Source organism: Fukomys damarensis, unplaced genomic scaffold, assembly GCF_012274545.1.
Source record: "Fukomys damarensis isolate Sample0158 unplaced genomic scaffold, DMR_v1.0_HiC HiC_scaffold_13, whole genome shotgun sequence".
Taxonomy (NCBI): domain Eukaryota; kingdom Metazoa; phylum Chordata; class Mammalia; order Rodentia; family Bathyergidae; genus Fukomys; species Fukomys damarensis.
The window spans coordinates 35,750,087-35,758,463 of record NW_022900925.1 but is presented as its reverse complement, the minus strand read 5'-3'; the positions used below and the strand labels follow the sequence as shown (position 1 = coordinate 35,758,463).

The 8,377-nt window shown below is 56.4% G+C and overlaps 1 protein-coding gene across 1 annotated transcript in view; it reads left to right on the top strand.

Moving 5' to 3' along the window:
* The first annotated feature begins 7,470 nt into the window (after positions 1 to 7,470).
* Positions 7,471 to 8,377, top strand: part of LOC104859461 — a 19,023-nt gene continuing 18,116 nt past the window's right edge. Inside the window, exon 1 of the transcript XR_779387.2 lies at positions 7,471 to 7,892. The gene's annotated coding sequence lies outside the window, so the exon portion shown is untranslated. The remainder of the gene's footprint in view (positions 7,893 to 8,377) is intronic.

Sequence of the window (8,377 nt, the reverse complement as noted above, 5' to 3'; positions counted from 1 at the left end):
AGCTGACGTCATTGCCGGGTGGGCCTCCAAGAGGCTCAGGGGAGCCCAGCTCCCTCGGATTTGGCTGGCTGGCTCCGGGTCCTTACCGAGGGCCAAAGCCGCAGAGCCCACTGTCCCTAGGGAGGCTCCAAAACCGTGAGCGAAAGCAAACCTTTGTTCTCAAGTTCTCGCAGGTATTTTGCAACAGCGACTGAAAGTTAACACTCACCTCTTACACATCTTTGAAGAAGAGAGGGGACGGGACTAAAACGAATCAAGATGTGTTCTGTCCATGTACCATCTCCCACAGTGGCGATCAGTGTGTACCGTAGGGCCGGGGATGTAGCTCAGTGGTTCCGCCGCCTGCCTCGCAAGCGCAAGGCCCCGAGTTTGATCCCCGCTACCTGTAAATTAATTAAATCAAATGTGGGCTAGGAAAAAGCTAGGCATGGAGGCTCACGCCTATAATCTCAGCGCTTGAGGAGGCTGAGGCAGGAGGATCACCGCGAGTTTGCGGCCAGCCTGGGCTACATAGTGAGACCCGCCTCAAAACATCTGAGCTGGGGGTGACTTGGTGGTACGGCACTTACCTAGCATGCCCCAGGCCTAGGGTGAGAGCGTGCACCGAGGGTCAGCGAGCAATGGTGGCTACTCCAGGGTGGGACCCGGGGGGCTGGGGGCAGGCAATGGCGGGAAATCTGGCTTTGCACTGTGTCCCCTTTCCCACTCACCGATCATATACAAATAAGAATTCCTATTTAAAAATAAATAAAACAAGTTTTTAGTCTTTAGATTTTTTTCTTCGCAGTACCGGAGATCGGACGCAGGGCCTTCATAATGAGCCCCTCAGCTCATTTTTATCTTTTTATTAGCGTCAGCGTCTCGCTAAATTGCTAAATTGCCCAGACTAGGCTTGAACTTGCGATCTTCCTGAGTCAGCCTCCCAGAGTGCTGGTATTACAGGTGTGCTACCACGCCTGGGTAGTCTTTGATATCTTGCACGCTGCTTACTAAATTTTGGCCCAAGTCAGGTTCCAGCTGGGAAGATCAGAGCCCCAGGAAATGAGCTTGACGTCAGGCCAGGGCAGGCTGCGGCAGGGAGGGAGAAGAACCCAAGGGCCAGCGCCCAAGATGCAGGGGCGCGGGGTCAGAAGAGGACAGCAGAGCTCAGAGAGCGGAGAGGGCCAGAGGGGTCCAAGAGGAACAAAACTCTGCCCCATCCAGGCGGGGGCAGAGGCGAAGATCCAGCAGAGCAGGTGCACAGGACTGGAGAGGATTTCAGCGCAGCTCCGCCTCGCTCGGCGCCCTTGGGGGAGGGGGCGCTCCCAGGCGGAAATGAAATTGGAGCCGGCCTTGCAGCGGGAATCCGGTGTCAGCAGGTGCACGGCAGGGCCCGGCGTGTGACAGAAGATCCAGGGTGTGCATGTGCACACGTGTGTGGCTGGAGAGAAGGCCAGAAGGACTTAGGGACAGAGTCACCAAGGGCCTCGAATAACAAACCGCTTATTGACTGTGTCAGGCCTTCTCCCGTGCGGAGAAGGATCCTTCTGGAGATGCTAGAGGAAAACCCTTCCTAGGCCAGCCTCAGTTTCCCCAGTGTGCCTCCTACACAGCATAGGTGGCCTCACCCACGGATGTGTACTGATGTTGCCCGCCACAGCGAGGACCAGGGTGTCCCTCGAGTGCGCCTCTGGCACTGGAGACAGCGTCCGGTCTCCTTCGTGGAGGGTCCCTCGCCACTGTAGGTGCTGGGTCGTTCTTTCTTCCTGTGCTTCTGGCTGAGTGGAAGGAAGCCAGGGTCCCCACGGCGCCTCTTTGGGTTTTATTTACTTGCTTGAGCCCCTCACACATCCTGGTTTAGCATGAAGGACACAGATAAGGCTGCTCTTGGGACCATCCCGTCTGCAGCTCTCCCCGAGCTCCTGGGCCCCACTCTTCGGGGTTTCGTGGGGACTTCCTCCCGTAGGCACGAGGCTAACAGACTGGTGGGACACCAGCGAGGCCCATCCCCAGTGTGTCACCAGTGTGGTCAGTGTCCCTACCCCCGGCATGAGGATGCCTGTGACCTGCTGTGGGACAGCTGGAGGTCAGGGGATTCTCTATGGCCAAGGAAAGGTCGGGGAGGGTTAGGCTTCTACCCACATTGCAGAGGGGAAAATCCTACTTTCACGATCTACCTTAAAGAGGGAAATATGATCCAGGAGAGAAACCAAAAAGTATGGATCATATTATCTCAGGAGTGCTTCCCAAACTCTGGGATGAAGGATCTCTCTGCCTTTCTTTTCTTTAAAAAAATTTTTTTTATTTGATTGTTTGCATTTTGAGTCAGGGTCTCACTATGTAGTTCAGGCTGGCCTTGAACTCATGGGGATCCTCCTGCCTCAGCCTTCTGAGGCTGAGATGACAGGCGTGCACCATCACTATTTCGGAATTCCTGTGACTCAGTGGCCAGGCTGCACTGGTTCTCAGGCCTCACTTGGAGTAGCTCTGACCTGGGGTGGGGAGGGCTTGGGTGTGTCCTTAAGGTCAGGAAGCCTGGGGCTTTGTTATGAATGAGCACTGGGTTTGTTAGTCAAGGGAGAGGGGACAAAACTTTTGGAGTTTGGGGTCCTATAATCCCCTGCTTTGGGAGCCTCCGAGAGTCCTGGAGCTGAGGGGGAGTGGTGTCTGCTCCTGGTTATCCTGGAACACTTAGTAGCATGAGGAAGGGACTTTGGAGAGTGAGAACCAGGAGGCAAGAGGTCCATTTTGGGATTAAAATAATCCTTGGTAAAGAAAAATTGAGAGGAGCCGGGCATGGTGGTGCAAACCTGTAATCCCAGCACTTGGGAGGCTGAGGCAGGAGGATTGCTGCGAGTTCCAGACCAGCCTGGACGACATAGTGAGTTCCAGCTCAGTCTCAACTACATAGTGAGACACTGTCTCAAAAAAACAAAACAAACAAACAAATAAAATGTACCAATAAACTTAATGGAAAAAAAAAAGAAAAGAAAAACTAAGGGTTTTCTTTCTGTGTGTGGTACTAGGAACTGAACCCAGGGCCTTTGCATCAAGTGCCACCCTGAGCCCCCGCTGACTGCCTTTCTTTGAGACAGGGTTTGCTTATGTGGTCCAGGCTGGCCTCAAAGTCAAGGCGATCCTCTTGCCTCAGCCTCCCGAGTGCTGGGATTGCAGGCACTTGCTGAACACTGTGTGCCTTTGGTGACTGCCTTCTCCACCTTACATGGTGTATTTGAAGCTGATCACACTGTGATTTTTATGTCAGGGACCTGGCAAACTGTTCTCCATAGCTGCTACATGTTTTGAGTTCCCACCAGTGATGCCAAAAGGTGACCAGATAACAGGAAGGTGCGAAGTGCTGCTACGTGCTGCAGGCCCATAGCTGGCTGTCTTCAGGCTGTCTTTTCCTTTCATACCAAGACACGTGTGGCAGATGGAGCGATTGTGAGCCTCATGGAGCCAGCAGGAGCTGGCTTTGTGGTCCCCCTGACTCCTAGAACCTCATGAAATGCACCTCTTTTAAAATTTATTTTACTGGGCACAGTGGCCCATGCCTGTCATCCCGAGACTCGGGAGACTGAGGCAGGAGGATCACCATGAATTGGAGGCCATCCTGGACCACACAGCAAGGCTTTGTCTAAAAAAATATTAGCCAGCGTGGTGGCACACACCTGTAATCCCTGCACTCGGGAGGCTGAGGCAGGAGGATCACTGTGAGTTCAAGACCAGCCTGGGCTACATAGTGAGTTCCAGGTCAGTCTCAACTACACAAACAAATAAAACAAACAAACAAACAAACAAACAAAAACAAACAAAACCAAAAAAAGTTTTTAAAAAAATTAAAGTGTATTCATTTTATAAAACATTGAGTTTAATTGTGTCTTTCACATAATACGTAACGTTTTAATCACATCCGTCCCTCTTTACCCTCCCTCACAGCCCCCACTCCGTTCCCTTCCTTCTTGTCTAACAAAAGTCTCCTTTTCTTTCTTTTGAGGTTGTGCATGTTAGGGAAAGCATGTGATACCTCATACTGTCTTTCTGACTCTGGCTTATTTCACGGAACCGGATGGCCTCCAACTCCCTTCATTTTCCTTCACACGTCTTGATTCTGTTCTTGGTGGCTGAATAATACCCCATTGTTTATATATATGTAAGTGTTCTGTTTTTATTTTTGGTACCGGGATTGAACTCAGGACCTTGTGCTTGCAAGCCAGAACCACTGAGCTAAATCCCCAGCCTTTTGTTTTGTTTTGTTTTGTTTTGGGTTTGTTTGTTTGTTTGTTTGTTTTTTGAGGCAGGGTCTCACTGCGTAGCCCAGGCTGGCCTTGAACTCATGACAGTCCTCCTGCCTCAGCCTCCCAAGTGCTGGGATTACATGCGTGCACCACCACACATGGCCTTGATTTTCTAATGTTGATTTTGTATCCTATCTTGATCAACTTTTTCAAATCAATCTTTTTCTTTTTTAGTCAGGGTTTTGGTACATTGCTCAGGCTGGCCATGAACTCCTGGGCTGGAGTGATCTTTCTGCCTCAGCCTTCGAGTAACGGAGGCCTCAAGTGTGTGCCGCCTGGTTCAGCTCAAGGCAGTTCTCCTGCCGAGGGGGTAGCGTGGGAGTGGATGAGGTGGCAAGCTGTGTGTGTGCGCGTGTTGGTGTACTGTGGACCTCTCCCCCAGGCCCTGGGTGTCATCCCGGGTGGGGCAGCAGATGAGGCGGCCCTTCTGACCATGCTGAAGGACAAGGTCGAGGCAGGAATGTCGGTCTGGTGCTCGTGGTGGCTGGAGCTGCCCTTGGCGGGAGCGTGAGAAAAGAGAAGCAGGTGCCTTCCCCAGGGCACTGGGCCTTCCAGGTGCCAGGCCCCACCCCCTTCCTGCAGAGCCACCTTTGTGGGGTCCCCAAGCCAGAGCAGCAAGGAGACACCACCATGGTTCCTCATGCATGGTCCTAGCCAGCAGCATGGGGAGCTTGCTAGAAATCCAGATTCTCAGGCACCTGTCAAACTTACTGAGTCGGAAACTTGGGGGACGGCACCCCTCTTCCGAGTCCCAAAGGATGCTGCTTTGCCATTTAGTTTGACAACCTCTACCCTGCCACTAGGGGGAGCCCTAGCTTAATAGAGGAAGCACAGTGCCTGCTGGGATACAGGTAGGACACCCCTGCCTGGCAGGAAGAGGACTCCTCCCCATGAGGCTGGACACCGGGACAGGGACAGGCCCTCCCCGCTTCTCCCTGAAGGATGAGGCCCTGTGCAGGGGGCTGGGTCCCAAAGACCCCACCTTTCTCCCTTCTGTAGAAAGCAGTTTGATGTGCTAATGAGAGCATGAGTTACTGCACTCATCACAATAACAAGAGGGAGAGGAGAGAGGGCAGCAGGGAGGTGGGGTCTTTTGAAACTTACTGCCACTGACTTCTCTCCTGTGGGGTGGGAGACCAGGAGATTGGAATATGAGGGGCGAAGAGACCTGGCTGTGGCCAGAAAGTCCCAGTGCCTTGTCACTGTCCCCAAAATAAGACAGCCAGGTCCCTCAGCACCTTTAGCCACCCTTGATGGAGTATAGATAGCTTTTCCTGGCACATGAGATGCCGTGGCCGGGCAAACAGGGCCTTTTTCATTTGTTTTAGACAGGATCTCAATATACATTCCAGGGTGGCCTCAGACTCCCTATGTAGCCCAAGGTGTCCTCGAACTCACAGTGATCCTCCTGCCTCAGCCTCCTGAGTGCTAGGATTACAAGCGTGTGGCATTATGCCCAGCCAAGCAGGGACTTTCTTGAGGAGGCCTCGAGGTGCCCCGTGGTGACAAAGCAGGCAAATCGGGGGTCTCAGCCATGACTTCCTCATCACCCTGTCCCCTGTACCTCCCCGTAAGGCCCCTTCACTCCTCCACGCCCACCCCCCAGCACCATGTTTTCCTGCCCAGATGTTCGGCAGGTAGCACCACTGTTCCCCCTTCGTCTCTGGAAGGAGAGGAAAGGCTCTGGCCTCGGGGCTGCCCCTGCACCCCAGTCCTGCAGGCGTCCAGAGTCTGAGCCGGGCATGGCAGATGGTGAAGCAGGGGTTACCTGTTGAGGAGTGACAGGGGCGGCACCCCTGAGGCATGGCAGGTGGAGGCAGCTGGCACACTGGCTGTGCCGGGGCACCATGCCAGCTTCAGGAGCAGCCCTCTCCTGCCACTGGAGAAGCACTACCTGCACTGCCAGCCCTGATTGGGAGGTGGCATCATAGGCCTCCTTGTGCACCAGGGGAGCCCCCAAGGCGAGGGCTCTGATCTTTCTGGGGGACAAGCAGAGGACAAATGGTTTCCCCCAGAGGAAGGTACAGGCCTTCCACCCTCTGTCACCTTGGGGTTTAGGGTCTTGGCTCTTGCTCCAAGCCGGATCCCTCCCTCCTCCTCCAAGGGGACCCCTGGGGCAGGGTGGGTGTGTGACCTTTGGAGAGGTGGCGGAAGCAGAGGCTGAAGTTGGTCACAGGGTGTGCTGTGTTAAGCGTGCCTCAGTGAGTGCCCCGGATATGATTTAAGGCCCTCGCCAAGGCAGGCGTTCACCTGAGATGGAAACAACAGTTTCAGCCTGCTGCCACCTTTGGGACTGTCCCCCATCCGTGTGCGGGAGGACTCAGGACCCTTCCCTGCCTGGCCCTGCCCTGTGGCTTCTTGGCCTCTAGGGTGAGGGACAAAAGTGGCTCTGGCTGTCATCCCAGGGACTTTCAGGTCCTCAGTGGTGACAGAAGTGCCTGTCTTCACTCGGCCGCATCCTGGGCCCAACTAACCCTGAACGCAGCCAGCGGCTGTGTGGCGGGTGAGACGCGGCTGTCCCTGCCAGGGCACCTTGGATAGAGGTGGTGACAGAAGAGGTGGGAGAGCCAGAGTCAGGTGTGCGTGGGCTCCGGTTTCACCTTCGCAGCTCTCGATGGGGCAGCTGCTTAGGCCCTCTCAGCCTCTTTTGGGGCTGAACATGCCCACTTCTAAAGCAAGTCGGTGGGGCTGAAAAGATTGTCCGTGGGGACAGGTGATCAGCTCCCCTTAGGTGGGCAGAATGGGGGAGGGGAGACCTGGGGGAATCTGAGTGGGGAGAAGGCTGAGGGGTACTGGAGTGGGGTGCCTGACTGGAGGGGCGATGTGTGCTGGAGCCCCAGCTCCGTTCCAAGGGGCTCAGAGGTGGTGTAGCTACTCCTACCGCTGAGACCCCTCCCCTCACAGGGCCTGCCCCTGCCAGTGCCCATGTTGGGCTGGCAGGCAGGCAGGGAGCTGGATGGGTGCCCACTGTGCTCTCACAGGCCAAAAGATGAGCACCGTCCAGTTGGCAGAGGAACAGGCAGCTGGCCCAGGAGGGGAGAAGTCAGAGCACCGACTGCGGCAGTCCTGTGCCCAGGCGGCGTCAGGGACAGCTCTTGGCTGCCCCTCCTGGGCCGGGCTGGAGCCAGCAAGGGCCCCCTCCCTCCTCCTCTGGCCTGAGCGCTGCAACTGGACATTGCGCGCTCTCTCTCTGGGCACTGGGACCTTGGCCCTGGCGAGCGTGTGGCTGGCCCAGAGGCAGGCCTGGGGGCGGGCAGGAACGTGGGAGCGCCCCGAGGAGGCTGCCACTGGGTAGCAGATCAGGAAGTGGGGAAACCGGTTTGTTATTTGGGCCTCTTGGGGTGGGGTCTCCTCTGGGGCGCTTGGCTACCTTCCTCTCTGCTTGGAATCCCACAGCCAGAGGCAGGGTGGCCCTTTCTTGCCTATCCGAACTGGCGTTAAGAATGCCAGTTGTAAATAAGAGGGACAGGGGGCTCGGCTCAGTTTCCCTTCTCCGAGAGAAGCTTGGGAGCAAAGGGACAGGAAGAACCGAAGGGAGGCAGCCGCTGGAGCAGGAGCCGGAGGAGGTGTCGCCCGGGTCAGGGCCGGAGCTGGAGACATCTGTAGGGCCTACAGGTAGGCCATGCAGGCAGGGCCGGGGAGGGGTGGGGTCCGGTGCCTTCGCGGGCAGCCCGAAGAGGGACAGTTTGGAGTGACCCACCTGGGGATCCACTCCAAAGAGGGGCCCAGAACCCCGCCCTCCGCCTTGGCGCCTGCAGTTCGTGCAAGCGCCTGCAGGAGGGGCTCGACCTCGAAGTGGGGGTGGGACTGGGGGCGAGGAGGCGTCCAGTAGGGGGCGCCAGGGAGTCGGGCCCCTCCAGCGGAGCGGGCTCTGAGCGCCGAGGGCACGGGACTGGGGCGTCTGCAGAGGCATAGGAGGGTCTCGAATCTCCCTTTGTAGGGCGGTCGCTGCACTCAGAGGTCACCTTGGCTGGAGAGGGGCTCCCGCTTTTCCTCACCCGCGCGCCCCGAGGGCGCTCCACCCCAAGGTCGCCCTCTCCTCTCCGGGTGACACCTCAGAGGCGTACTGGACTCCACCGGGGAGCGAGGGCGGCTGGGGG